The sequence below is a fragment of the Phyllobates terribilis genome, unplaced genomic scaffold, assembly GCF_046119375.1.
Source record: "Phyllobates terribilis strain yellow unplaced genomic scaffold, ASM4611937v1 Scaffold_4__5_contigs__length_816908805, whole genome shotgun sequence".
In the NCBI taxonomy this organism is placed as follows: domain Eukaryota; kingdom Metazoa; phylum Chordata; class Amphibia; order Anura; family Dendrobatidae; genus Phyllobates; species Phyllobates terribilis.
In genome coordinates this window covers 76,134,261-76,148,928 of record NW_027362764.1, presented here as the reverse complement: position 1 = coordinate 76,148,928, position 14,668 = coordinate 76,134,261, and positions in this window count along the sequence as shown.

Below are 14,668 nucleotides of genomic sequence, written 5' to 3'. Positions count from 1 at the left end.
ATAACGTGCAATGGACCCTATTCTGTACTATACTAGCTCTCCACAAACTCTGCCTAACTAGTGCTCTCCCTCGCTCAGCAGCAGCTCTCCCTACTCTGTGTCGTTGACCAGTAGACTGTGACGAGCATAGGGTCCCAGGTCTTATATTGACACGATGACGCTATGTGGCTTGTCAATCACTGTAATGCCACAACCTACATGGCTATGGCATTACAGTGACTGTCACGCAATCCCTGCATGTTAATTGGCTTCCTAATATATGCCAAACATACCAGGCGGGTACTCGAGCTTCCGCCCCAACATTCAAAAAATACTTGCCAAGTAATGAGCATCTTGAGCACTGCGATGCTCAGGTGAGTAACGAATAGTGGCGAGCATGCTCGCTCATCACTATTAAAGAGTAACAACTTTTTTACATTTATGGTTTTTGTTATGAAAGTTCTGAAATAGAATTCATATTGCTTCCTTCTCTTCCAAACGCTGTGTTGCACTGCTGTTTTAATGCCCAGTTTATTTTCCTTTAGAAGCTGCTTTCAACTGCTGCTCGGCAATATCCACTATACACTGTACACTATATCATGCAGGTTTTGACCCAAGATTAAACCCTTAGAAATGCATTGGATGTTATCTGCAACAAAATCTGTACGAAAGCTATGCAAATTTTCAAGTGTATTTTTTCTGCTACCAATTGCGCCCGTGTGGACATATTCTTAACCTCTTAGTGCAAATTTACGGTACGTACCAGTACATCCATGCTGGTATTAGCCTGCCTGTCGCCTGGCTCAGGAGCTGAAGCAACTAAATAAGCGGCAGATTCCCACTGGATTGTACAGCATATGTCTCTCACAGCGACTGAAGCTTGCTTTGATCGCTTCTGCTTCATCATTTAGACATTTAGATGTCAGTGTAAATTTCTGACATATAATCAAATTTCTCGCAGAGGCATATAGTCTGAATGGTCACCAATGCCGAATACCATCTTGGTACTCCTGTGAAGCCCAGCCCTGGAATCCTGTGGTATATTATGTTATTTCAGTATATAGAACAAGTGATCAAATGATTGCAGGTTCAAGACCCCTAAGAGAACTAAAAAAAAAAAAAAAAAAGTTTAAAAAAAATATTGAAAAATCTTGTGAAGCCGAGCCCTGCGATGCTGTGGTACTATATTATATGGAACAAGTGATCAAAGGATCATAGGTTCAAAGTGTGTGTGTGTATGTGTATGTGTGTATGTATGTGTGTGTGTATATATATATATATATATATATATATATATATATATATATATATATATTATGGCTTTTTTCTTGCCATAATACAAATTCTAACAGTCTATTCAGTAGGACTATCAGCTGTGCATCCACCTGACTTCTGCACAACACAACTGATGGTCCCAACCCCATTTATAAGGCAAGAAATCCCACTTATTAAACCTGACAGGGCACACCTGTGAAGTGAAGACCATTTCCGGTGACTACCTCTTGAAGCTCATCAAGAGAATGCCAAGAGTGTGCAAAGCAGTCATCAAAGCAAAAGGTGGCTACTTTGAAAAACCTAGAATATAAGACATATTTTCAGTTGTTTCACACTTTTTTGTTAAGTATATAATTCCACATGGGTTAATTCATAGTTTTGATGCCTTCAGTGTGAATGTACAATTTTCATAGTCATGAAAATACAGAAAAATCTTTAAATGAGAAGGTGTGTCCAAACTTTTGGTCTGTACTGAAAGTCTATCGGAAACTCGAGCATTTTTTCCGGGGGCTCCCCCGGCGGTCTGCAGAGGGCCTAAAAATTGCCCAGATCGATGGGAACAGTGCTCAAATGACATGGGATCAGCACGGGGAAGACCCCTGGAAGCATATCTGACTCCCAGGTCACTGCTGTCAACAACGTTGTCAGAGGTATTAAGCCACTTTTACGGACTCACAATAAAACATACAAAAACGAAACCAAAATGGATTTTCCTGGGAAATATGTTACGGAACATCCTTTCCAGGGTAATGACTTGTATATAAGGCAAAATAAATATACAAAAATGCTCCTTCACACCTTGCGCTATGTTCACAGGTAGCGTTTTTGATGCATTTTTGCACTTTTGCATTGCTTTCAACAAAGACAAGTGCATTCACCAGGAAATGTCATTTTAACATTTTACAACCTTATCTGGCCATGTGGTGTGTGACACATCATCAGACACATCCTGTTTCATTTATGATGGAGGGACTCTGAAAGTCACAGTGACTGGAAGTGTGGCGCCCCTGCGGGTTCAAGTCGCCACAGAGGTACTGCATCTCACCCAGAGGTGTGGTATCCCACTCTCAGGTAAGGATAGAGTGCTGCCCGGGACCCTAACACCTGCATCCAACACATCCACTTCAGTAGGGCAGAGAGCGAGATTGCTCCTTCGGGACAGCACAGTCCCTGGTCCCTGGCTGGAGTGGAGGGGAACCTAGTGAGGGGGAACCATGTAGTGGGTGTGGGTGGAGGACGTGGATCAGGGGAGCACTTGGAAAGGAAGTTGTATAAAAGAGGGAACCATCTTGGGAAGTGTGTTCAGTTGGAGGAGGAAAGTGTGTGGAGCAGAGGCTCTGCAGGAGCTCTGCTCCGGAGGCGGGCCTAGTGAGAGGCCCAGGAGAAGGAGAGAAGAGAGGAGAGGAGCAGGAAAGAAGGCTCCAGGAGGAACGAAGGGATCCTAGGGGTACGAGCAGTGCTGGAGGCCACCTGTACGCCCGAATCTGCCAGGCGGTGGAGGGATTGAGCCACAGAGGGGACCGGCCCCTAAACTAGTGGAGAACTACAAGGCTCAGCTAGGAACCGGAGGCTGCTGTACTTGCAAGGTGCAGTGGCCACAACCACAATTATATCGCCGAGAAGGTGGCCACAGAGGGTCCAGGGGAGTGCAGGTCGCCCGACCAGACCCGAGGCTACCGGATTGGGACACTGATTGTGAGGTGCAGGGAAGGAGGGTGAGAGCCAGCGCAGGAAGACGACTGAGGAAGGCACATAGAAAGGGGTCCTGTCAGGCACTCTTAAATTACCTGAGGGATTGCTGAACCCCTACCGTAGCCACCAGCCCCCGCACCTGAGTGGGTATATGGAGGCCCCACTTACGACTGGTCCGCCAGGAATGAAGACCAGCAGGGACTCCCTCTGACGCCCACACCTGCACCCCTGGTTACCTGCCCAGGAGGAGAGGAGTTCTGGTGGGACAACCGAGAGGGGGACTTCATGGGGTTCCCGTGGAAGACGCAGACCCAGGCCCTCCGGAGGGAAGAGCACTGCAGGAGGGAGCTCCTGCAGTTGGAAAAGGAGCAATATAACCGGCAGGTGCGGTGGGAGCAGATGGAGGCCCGAAACATGGCGGCCAAGGCCCGGGCCCGCCAGGTAAAGTCCACCACACCCAGTCCCCGTCTGGAAGGGATAGTGGTCAAATTTGACTTGGACGCTGGGTGGGGCTTTGTAAGGGAGCCCCACACTGATAGGGATGTATTCGTTAACCGGCGGGATGTAGAACCCCACCTCCAACAGGGGCATCCTAGCCGGGACCTATACCCCGGCGACTACGTCACCTTTACACGCCACAAGGGCAAACGTGGGTGGTACGCCTTTTAGGTGTACCGGGTGGCAAGAAGAAGAGACCTGACCCCGCAGCCCCAGGCTGAAAACCCGGCTGGGTCAGCCTTTAAAAATCAGGAGTTTCCTCCCCGGAGGGAGCCTCACTGTTAAACTGTTTGTTTTGCAGAACTGTACATAGTTACCTGAAAAGGTACAGAAAGTTTTGTTCATTTAGTTACCCAGTAAGGGTACCAGAACTTGTAGGCTGAGGACTGTGAGCAGCCAAAAACATTCCACTGTATATAATTGCCCTTCTTAAAGTGCCCTTTATTGGTTTTATGTAACAACGAATGACCTCAGAACAAAAACCCGTTTGGCGTGGCCGAAGACGTGGTCCAACACCTGGATCATCCATGCCCTGCAGCCACGCCCAGGGCCTACGTTGAGGGTTTTCGGACGGGTCCCTCATGTTTGTGTTTGCTAGCTTGCACCTTGATAAAGAGAATGGACACCCGGTTACAGATCGCGCTGTAACCTGTTGACAAATGTTTTATATGGAAAATGTTTTATATGTGAAGAAAAATGTTATTTAAAAATTCTTATAATGTTTTGATAAAGAAACCAGTAACGTTCAAATAATGTGCCTCCAATAAAGGGAAGAAAAAGTTTTGCTGATTAATCTTATATGTGAATGCATTCTAAAATTTTTGTAAGTCTGAAATACCTTGTTTTTACTCTGTTCCAGCCCTCGGACGTGCTGTGTTTTACCAAGGGGGTATGTGGCGCCCCTGCGGGTTCAGTCGCCACAGAGGTACTGCATCTCACCCAGAGGTGTGGTATCCCACTCTCAGGTAAGGATAGAGTGCTGCCCGGGACCCTAACACCTGCATCCAACACATCCACTTCAGTAGGGCAGGGCGAGATTGCTCCTACGGGAGAGCACAGTCCCTGGTCCCTGGCTGGAGTGGAGGGGAACCTAGTGAGGGGGAACCATGTAGTGGGTGTGGGTGTAGGACGTGGATCAGGGGAGCACTTGGAAAGGAAGTTGTATAAAAGAAGGAACCATCTTGGGAAGTGTGTTCAGTTGGAGGAGGAAAGTGTGTGGAGCAGAGGCTCTGCAGGAGCTCTGCTCCGGAGGCGGGCCTAGTGAGAGGCCCAGGAGAAGGAGAGAAGAGAGGAGAGGAGCAGGAAGGAAGGCTCCAGGACTAACGAAGGGATCCTAGGGGTACGGGCAGTGCTGGAGGCCACCCGTACGCCCGAATCTGCCAGGCGATGGAGGGATCGAGCCGCAGAGGGGACCGGCCCCTAAACTAGTGGAGAACTACAAGGCTCAACTAGGAACCGTAGGCTGCTGTACTTGCAAGGTGCAGTGGCCACAACCACAATTATATCGCCGAGAAGGTGGCCACAGAGGGTCCAGGGGAGTACAGGTCGCCCGACAAGACCCGAGGCTACCGGATTGGGACACTGATTGTGAGGTGCAGGGAAGGAGGGTGAGAGCCAGCGCAGGAAGACGACTGAGGAAGGCACATAGAAAGGGGTCCTGTCAGGCACTCTTAAATTACCTGAGGGATTGCTGAACCCCTGCCTGGTGAACGCAGCACGACGTGGGAGGTTGTAGTCCGGAACCTGTAACCTGAGGAACTTATCAACTGTGAGTAAACTCGGAAGACTGCACCCCACTGTCTCTGTGATTATTATCTGCGCCATCACCCCTGCACTACAACACCCAGCACAACCTATAACATCTACACTGCCCTGGAGCTAAGCTCTACCTATGGAGAGCCACACCAGCTTTGCTGCACTAACATCAGCTCCAGAGGACCTGCTCCACAGCGGCGGCTCCCTTTAGCTGCATACCACAGGTGGCGTTACGAACTTTGTATATAAACTATAATCCCCTATAAAAATCCCCTTTTGAATGACTGCCCTCGGTCAAGGACCGGGTCACCGCCACTGTGACATCTCCCCTAGCAACCACCGGCCCAGCACCGAGTACCCCACGGCCCAGGGGGCGCGTCAGAAGCATTATCTGCTATCCAACCAATAACTTTTTCACACTGCTATGTGTTCAATAGTGGTGCTCTGCGGTCTTCTATTAATTGGGACAGGAAGGCAGAGCGACAAGATGTGGGTGTTTGTTGTGGCACAATTTTCAGCTTGCCCACGGCCTCGTCCTCTGCATGCACCATCACCATCACGTCCAGTTCCCCGTCACTTGCCACGTGCCTTGTCATTTTAAATGGAGAACAATACTTTCCGTGTTCACTACAAATGGCTGTGTTTGAACCGCAGTGATATGTGACGGAAAACCACAGTTTTAAATATCAGGCCTGTAGGTTACTATTTTTCACAGCGACCTCATGTCAATAACTTCACTAACACACAGCAATAAAATTTAAATGGAGGCCAATGTTTTCCTCGTTCACTACAAATTTCTGGATTTTTATTGCTGTAATAGGGAAAGAACCTGGCTGTATTCTGCTGTGGCAACAAGCAAATGGCGCAGAAAAACGGTGTTCTCTGGATTGCTTTTAAAGCAAATAATCAGGATTAATATAAAAAAAATAATTAGTTCTGGCCCCTGATACCTTTGGCTATTTCTAGAAGTATCTGTAACAGCAGACAGAACTAGAATGGAGCCTCTTGTGCTGTATTATACACTCCAGTTTGCCGCATACACTCCCTGCCTGCCTCGCTCTGATATACATATATATACAGTACAGACCAAAAGTTTGGACACACCTTCTCATTTAAAGATTTTTCTGTATTTTCATGACTATGAAAATTGTACATTCACACTGAAGGTATCAAAACTATGAATTAACACATGTGGAATTATATACTTAACAAAAAAGTGTGAAACAACTGAAAATATGTCTTATATTCTAGGTTCTTCAAAGTAGCCACCTTTTGCTTTGATGACTGCTTTGCACACTCTTGGCATTCTCTTGATGAGCTTCAAGAGGTAGTCACCGGAAATGGTCTTCCAACAATCTTGAAGGAGTTCCCAGAGATGCTTAGCACTTGTTGGCCCTTTTGCCTTCACTCTGCGGTCCAGCTCACCCCAAACCATCTCGATGTGTGTGTGTGTGTATATGTATATATATGTATCTATATGTATATATGTGTGTATGTGTATATATATATGTATATATATGTGTGTGTGTGTGTGTATATGTATATATATATATATATATATATATATATATATATATATATATATATATATATATATATATGGAATACCTAGACTAACAGGACGTTCAATGGACCCTCTTGCTTTATGCACTGTAGTCTGCCGCATACACTGCCTGCCTACCTAGCTCCTGCTATCACCTTCACCACTGAAAATATGCAGTTGGATTAGTCCTCAGAAGGACTGTTAGTTCACATGGATATATACTGATGTTGTAGAATACCTACACTAACTAATAAACAATCAAATCTCTCCCTTTCTCAGTAGCTCCTCTCCCTACACTGTCTGATTCCGGAGTGACTGTGACGAGCATGGTGGAGCCAGGTCTGATATAGACCTGATGATGCTTGCCTGCCAGCCAATCACTGTAATGCCACAACCAACATGGCTGTGGTATTGCAGTGTGTGGCAGACAATCGTGATGTGACGCTCGTAAGCCCTGCCCTGGGAAGAGGTTGGGGTACTCGGAGCCGGGTCAGATGTCGAGGGGGATGCAGCCGTGGCCTGGACCCGTTCCGTGCCCAGGGCTGTCATATTAAAAATGATGTTAGGGCTTTCCGGGTTGAGTGGTAATTGTCGACTATGCCACCTGTGGTGTCTGGTGATGCGCCACCAGCGCCGCTACAGTCCGCTGAAGCCCGGTGTCATGGCGGCTAAAGTTCTCACTGCTCCCCACAGGCGGAGCGTGGCCTCAGGGCAGGCAAGGCAGGATAGAGGGGGGTGGGTTAGTAGTGCCTGGAGTACGGGCACCGCGTCGCGTGGTATGGCGCGTAATGAACAGTCCGGAGGCCATAGGGATGAATTTCCAAGGCTTTACTTACAGTTCTCTCAAGCAGCGCAAGGCTTCTCCCTGCTCCTCGCGGAGTCCTGCGGCCACCAGGGACGGGGGTCCGACTACCTCCGAGGAAGTCCAGTGTTTGGTAGCGTCCCTACACCAGAGTGTTCCTGCACTACAGACTTTACCCCTTCCCGTCTGTGCGTGTGCAGGCCCACACAGGATCTGCGCTCCCGGAGGGAAGTCACATTACACACAGTAGTTTTACAGCAACCAAAAAGACCAACGAAGAACCAAGATCAAAGATGGCATTCTATTAAATATGAAATTAGAAGTGCAACCAACTAACTGTTCCTCCACCCTCACCCACTAACTGGTTCCCCTGACTCTTGGTTCCCCAGTCTCCCTGTAACCAGGGGAGCAGCACCTAGTGCATACTAGCTCCCTCTGGTGGAATGTGGTGTTGGATGCAAAAGGTTAGGTCACTACCATCACACCGGCCTTACCTCAGAGGAGGAACACCACACTCCATTAAAGAAGTGCAGCATTCCTGTGGCGACCGAACCCTCAGGGGCGCCACATTCCCCCCTGGTAAAACACAGCACGTCCGCGGGCTGCAAAGGAATAGCACCCAGGAAAATTTCTTTTTATATAACAAGTAAAACTATCATCCCTTTATGGGAGGCACATTTCTTGTAACGTTGCATAACGGTTATGAGAATACAAAAGTGCAAAAGTATAAAATTATAAAAACACAGAGATATAAAAGTGCAAAATTATAAATTAAGACAAGAGACTTTTTGATCAAGACAGCGGACTGCTTAAAGGTGACGACGGTCAGTTCAGTAGCAAGAAGGACCTGCCCTAAACCCTCTACGTGGGCCCTGGGGTGGCTGCAGGGCATGAAGATCCGGAGCTGGACCCCCACACAAGCCACTCCAGACAGGTTTTGCTTCTGAGGTCTGAGGTAGAAAGTAGGCACAGTTTTGTATAAAACCAATAGGGAGCACCTAAATAGATGCATAACTATTTACAATACAGTCCGCCGCCTGCCATAGTCCGCAGGGACCAAAGTCTCTAAAAATGAAGGAACACAGAAAATAGCAGCAAATTTTCAAACATAAAACAACAGCAACAGCAGCCGGGAGGGCTGCTTTAGACTCGGGGCTCACGTGGAGGGAAGGGCTCATTCCTCCCGACAGAGGCTAGCCGGTCACCTGAGGTTGAGGGCGTGGTGGCGTCACTCCCAGACACTTTGTGAACGTCCAGGGCGTACCACCCACGCTCCCCCTGGTGGCGAGTGAAAGTCACTGTGTCGCCCGGGAAGAGGTTCCGGCCGGGGTGTCCCTTTTTAAGGCGCGGCTCAACGTCCCGCCGGCTGACGAACACATCGTCCTGGAACATGGGACACCGGATAAACCCCCACCCCGCCTCATGGTGAATACGCACAACCTGGCCTTCATACCGGGCACTAGGACGGGTGGCCTCCTCCAGTCGCGCCCGAGTCTTTGTAGCCTTGGTCCTCACCTCGAGGCGCTCGCAGCGTTGCTCCCGCCGACGTTGCTCCCGTGCCAGTTGGAAGATCTGGTCGCTGCACCATTGGCTCCTCCTGCGCGCTTCAGATCTGGTCTCCCGCGGGAAGCCCATAAGATCGCCCTCCTGGTTTTCCCAGGCCCACTCCTCGGCCTCGGGCCAGGTTACCGCCAGTGCAGGTAGCGGGGTTAGGGCGGGTTGCTTCAAGTCCTCTACCGATGCGGACCAGTCTGGGTTGGAGCCGGTAGCCTCCTCCGCAGCTCCAGGCACCTCCGTTACTGAGCTCTCGTGACAGCGTAAGTCCCCGCCAACAGCTGCCGGTTGCAGCTCAGGAGCTAGTGCTTGCTCCCAGGTGACCGCGTAGGGGACTATGTACTCCGCCATGAGGTACAGGATCGTCTCTGATGGCTCCGCAGCCGGGGCAGGGGTTGCACTCTCACCTGCCGCTAGGTCACCCTTGACTTCGACCTCCGGGTCGACTGGTCCTGGAACCGCCTCTCCTCGACGGCGATCTCAGATCCGCTGCAGCATCTCCGCTTTCCACGCAGCCGTCGCCGCCTCCTGGGCCTCCTTCTGCCTCCTTGCAAGCCCCGGAGCTTCCGAGTGGAGAAACTCTATATCTCCCGGTGTTAATACGCCGCCACTTCGCTCTCTGCCGGGTGAAGGGCCTGGACCGGGTTCAGTGGTCACGTGGTCTCGCTCCCCAGAGGCATCCATGACTGCCTCCGTTGACTGCCAAGCTCCGACTGACATGGCCGCACCTTGTTGCTTTCCTTCTTCTTCTTCCTCTTTCGGGGCGGTTCCTGGGCGGCATGCTGACAGGCCCGCCTTCGTTCAGCCCATCCTGTTTGACGGGCATTACCCCGCGGACAGTCTCTGATGGAAGGGGCAGTCCACATTTTTGGCGCCAAGCGGGAGCCCAGCCCACGATGGGAGGTGTACAAAGACAGTCTTTTCACAGCATTATGGCGCCTGTTCTTCTTGGGCGGGCGCCATTTTTAAGTGTAAAACAACAGTCCAAGGTGTAAGGCACACAGTACCCGATAGCAATGGGCACTTTTCTCTGTTGCTGCAGGCACTCAATCCTGCCGACTACGCCAGTGATGTGACGCTCGCAAGCCCTGCCCTGGGAAGAGGTTGGGGTACTCGGAGCCGGGTCAGAAGTTGAGGGGGATGCAGCCGTGGCCTGGACCCGTTCCGTGCCCAGGGCCGTCACATTAAAAATGATGTTAGGGCTTTCCGGGTTGAGTGGTAATTGTCGACTACGCCACCTGTGGTGTCTGGTGATGCGCCACCAGCGCCGCTACAGTCCGCTGAGGCCCGGTGTCATGGCGGCTAAAGTTCTCGCTGCTCCCCACAGGCGGAGCGTGGCCTCAGGGCAGGCAAGGCAGGATAGAGGGGGGGGTTAGTAGTGCCGGGAGTACGGGCACCGCATCGCGTGGCATGGCGCGTAATGAACAGTCCGGAGGCCATAGGGATGAATTTCCAAGGTTTTACTCACAGTTCTCTCAAGCAGCGCAAGGCTTCTCCCTGCTCCTCGCGGAGTCCTGCGGCCACCAGGGATGGGGGTCCGACTACCTCCGAGGAAGTCCAATGTTTGGTAGCGTCCCTACACCTGAGTGTTCCTGCACTACAGACTTTACCCCTTCCCGTCTGTGCGTGTGTAGATAGGCCGGGTCTCACTCTGAGCTCCTCTCAGGTGTATGGCTCGAGTGGCAATTCCTCTCCATCTCAAGCCCGGCGGGATCCTCAGGGCCTAACCGGGCTTTCCCGTCCTGGACATAGAGTACGAGGTCGGGTGTCGGGGGCCGGTACCCCTCTTGCAGCCGGAATCCCTCTGAATAGATCAGGTAGGCGAGGACAGGTGGCGTGCTCCGCTCCGTCTGCATCCTCTCCGGGACCCATTTGCTAGGGAGCCACACTCTAAAGCTCCCGGGCCTTCTTGATCCTGGTCCTTGGCCGGGTTGAGACCTTCCTCGTCTGCAACCTACCTCTCGTCCCAAGGCCAGGGTACGAGGGCTGTGTCCCTTGCCGGTGCAGGCCCACACAGGATCTGCGCTCCCGGAGGGAAGTCACATTACACACAGTAGTTTTACAGCAACCAAAAAGACCAACGAAGAACCAAGATCAAAGATGGCATTCTATTAAATATGAAATTAGAAGTGCAACCAACTAACTGTTCCTCCACCCACACCCACTAACTGGTTCCTACCACTATGTGTTCCCCAGTCTCCCTGTAACCAGGGGAGCAGTGCATACTAGTGCATACTAGCTCCCTCTGGTGGAATGTGGTGTTGGATGCAAAAGGTTAGGTCACTACCATCACACCGGCCTTACCTCAGAGGAGGAACACCACACTCCATTAAAGAAGTGCCGCATTCCTGTGGCCGAACCCTCAGGAGCGCCACACCTACATGTTCATTGGCTCTCTAAAGAGCGCCAAACATGCAGGCAGGGGACCCGAGCTCCCGCCGAGCAACCCTAGAAATACTCGCAGACCGCCGAGCATCTCGAGCAGTGAGATGCCCGGGCGAATACTGAGCAGTAGCGAGCATGCTCGCTCATCACTATTAAAAAAGTTATGGATTTTGGAAAAAAGGGGAGAAAAAACCAAAAGTGCAAAAATATAAACTCGTCCAGTCATTAAGCAGTAAAAGTGAATTCATAAGAGGCAGATTTGTTTAAGAAACTTCTGTAACGGACAATCATTTCCTGGCATGGGAATGTGCTTGTCTTTTGGGTAATCACATGGATTCATGCAAGTTTATTAGGTTAATGAAACAATTGCAGATTTTTTGCAATAAATCTGCTGAATGTGAATCCACCCTTAGTAGTCAGTTCAGTAAGATCTCGCTCATAGACTTTACACTCAGCTCTTTTCCAGCATTGCTGTCCTACCTGGGCAGTAAGTGACCGGTCTGCCCTGCAATTGATACCGGGAGGCCGGTGGCGATATTAAACTTTCGCTGATAACAGTAATTTGCAGTGAAAACTTCTATCTCCCGCTACTCAGGGAACTCTCTGCTTTACTCTGCTCGAATAGAGAGAACATCATTTCCAACTTTCTGCAAGAAAGAAAATGATGCTAGAGGTAAATAACTTGGTAACCTCGTCACACAGTGAACAACTACAGATGGTGACACTAAAGGGAACCTGACATGTTGGGAATGGAACCTGATCTGCAGGCAGGAGGTTACTGAGCAGAAGGAGCTGATCGGATTGATATTATAAATCTGAAAATCTTGCATTTTATTCATTGAAATCCCTAATGTTTGTGTGCATAAGAGTCCAGTGGGCGGTCCTACTAGTGATTGACATTCTTTCCTATATGACTGTGCATGCAGAGATAACTGTCAATCACTGAGTAGGACCGCCCACTGAACTCATTCATACAAAAAAGGGATTTCCATGAATAAAACATAAGTTGTGCTATTTTCCCCAAAAAACTTTCCCCCAAAAAAACAGTACACAGTATGATGGCCCCATAACCCCTACATGAAGTTTGTGGCCCACCCACATACAATATGATGTCCCCACATACAATATGATATCGTCAAAAGATCCCACAGTCATTATACTGTCACCACAGTCTCCCACAAGGTATGAGGACCCACACACACAATATTATGTCCCCTACAGCCCCAACATGTAATATAAGGTCCCCCACAGCCCTCCACATAGTATTAGGGTCACACACATATCCCACAGACAAGGAGAGGCCCCCTGCACACACTATAATGTCTCCACAATCCCTCAAAAAAGTATTAGGACCCCCACAAAATATTATGTCCTCTACAGCCCAACATACAATATGAGGCCCCCACAGCGCAACATGTAATATGAGGTCTCCACAGACCTCCACATAGTATTAGTGCCTCTACACACACAATATGATGCCACACACAGATCCAACAGACAAGGAGAGGGCCCCCGCCCACACTATAATGTCACCACAGCCTCTCACAAAGTATCAGGACCCTCACAGTCCGATCACAACATGATGCCACCTGCAACTCAACATTCAGTTTTAGGGCCCCACACAGTATGATGCTCCCAGAAATACTTACTATAAAAAAAATACAAAATACTCACAGTCCACCATTGTTCGCTCCAGACAACTGTGCCAGCTGAGGCTCCATCCGCACAGGAGGCGTGATGTAATAATGTCATTGCGCCTGCTGTGCTGAGTCACTCAGACACACAGACAGAATGGTGGAGCAGGAAGCTAACGGCTCTCTGCTGCACCATTGTGTTCAACTGTATCTGTAATTATACAATTCTATTTAATAGTACCGGGGCACCCCGCTCACAGGCTCCATAGCGGCTGCATCATTACCTCGAGGATTACAGAGGAAACTAAACACACACAAACCAAAGAGGTCACACAGTACTGAATTAACAAACTCTGAAGGCCCCGTCACACATAACGAGATCGCTAGCGAGATCGTTATGTCTGACAGGTAGCAACGATCAGGCCCCTGCTGTGAGATCGCTGATCGTTACAAAGCTTCCTGGACCATTCCTGGGTCGCTGCGCTCCCGCTGGGCAGTGTGCATCGCTGTATTTGACACCTTATCAACGACCTCGTTAGCGATTCAGAACTGAGACATGTAGGTGTGCATATGACGCGCCCCCTGGGCCAGTGTTGTTTGGGGGATACCCGGAGCCGGATCAGATGGGGGTTGTAGTCTCCGAGTGGCGGTGACCCGGTCCGTGCCCAGGGTGTCAAGCTCAGTGTGTGGCAGTCCTACAGATGTTACTGGATGTTCTTTAGTGTCGACTACGCCACCCGTTGATTTGCGGTCAGTACGGCCGCCGCTGCAGCAGGGTCCGCTGAGGCTGGTGGTGTGTGTGCAGCTCAGGTAGTATAACCCCCAACGGGAGGGGTATAGCCTCAGGGGGTCAGTTGTAGAGGGTGGTGGTTGTGGTGGTGCAGTGAGAGTGGTAATAAGACTCCGAGTCGGGCTGTGCAGTTCAGGGTTTTACTTACTGCTTTTGTGTTGGTCACTCCGGCCTTGAGTGACCACCCGAGCCGTGCTGCGTCCACCAGGTCCTGGACTCGGCCAACCCCCAGGTGATTCTGGAGCGTGGTCCTGAGCTCCCTTTCTGACTTGTCCTTCTCTCTGGCCTTCCCCACCAGGGATCCACCTAAGTCCGGCTCCCTCGGGCCTCTTGTTGGTAAACCCTTGTCTCTGGGTTCCCTGACCCTGTTCTTGGTGTGCCTTCCGGGTGGATTTAGTGGGTGGTCGTGGCAGATCCTGCCCACGACCTCCGGTCTCTGGCTAAGGATTAGGGCCCTCCACCAGCTTGGGATCCGGTACCCTTGTGCCAACTCTTCACCCTCTGGTCTAATTTTGGGTTCTTGGAGTTCCCTCTTCTCCCCCTCTGGGTCCTTCCTTCTCCTCTCTCTCTCTTGGCCTTGGAGCTGGCTGAGCTGCTCTGCTTCTCTGACTCAACTCTGACAGACTGACCAAACCTCTACAAAAGACCCTATTCTAAGATGGTTCCCACCTTATATACTCCCTCTATGTGTGAGTTCAGGTGACCAGCACCCAATGAGCTCCTAGCATTACCCAGACTGCTCCCCCTATCTGCCCCTACAC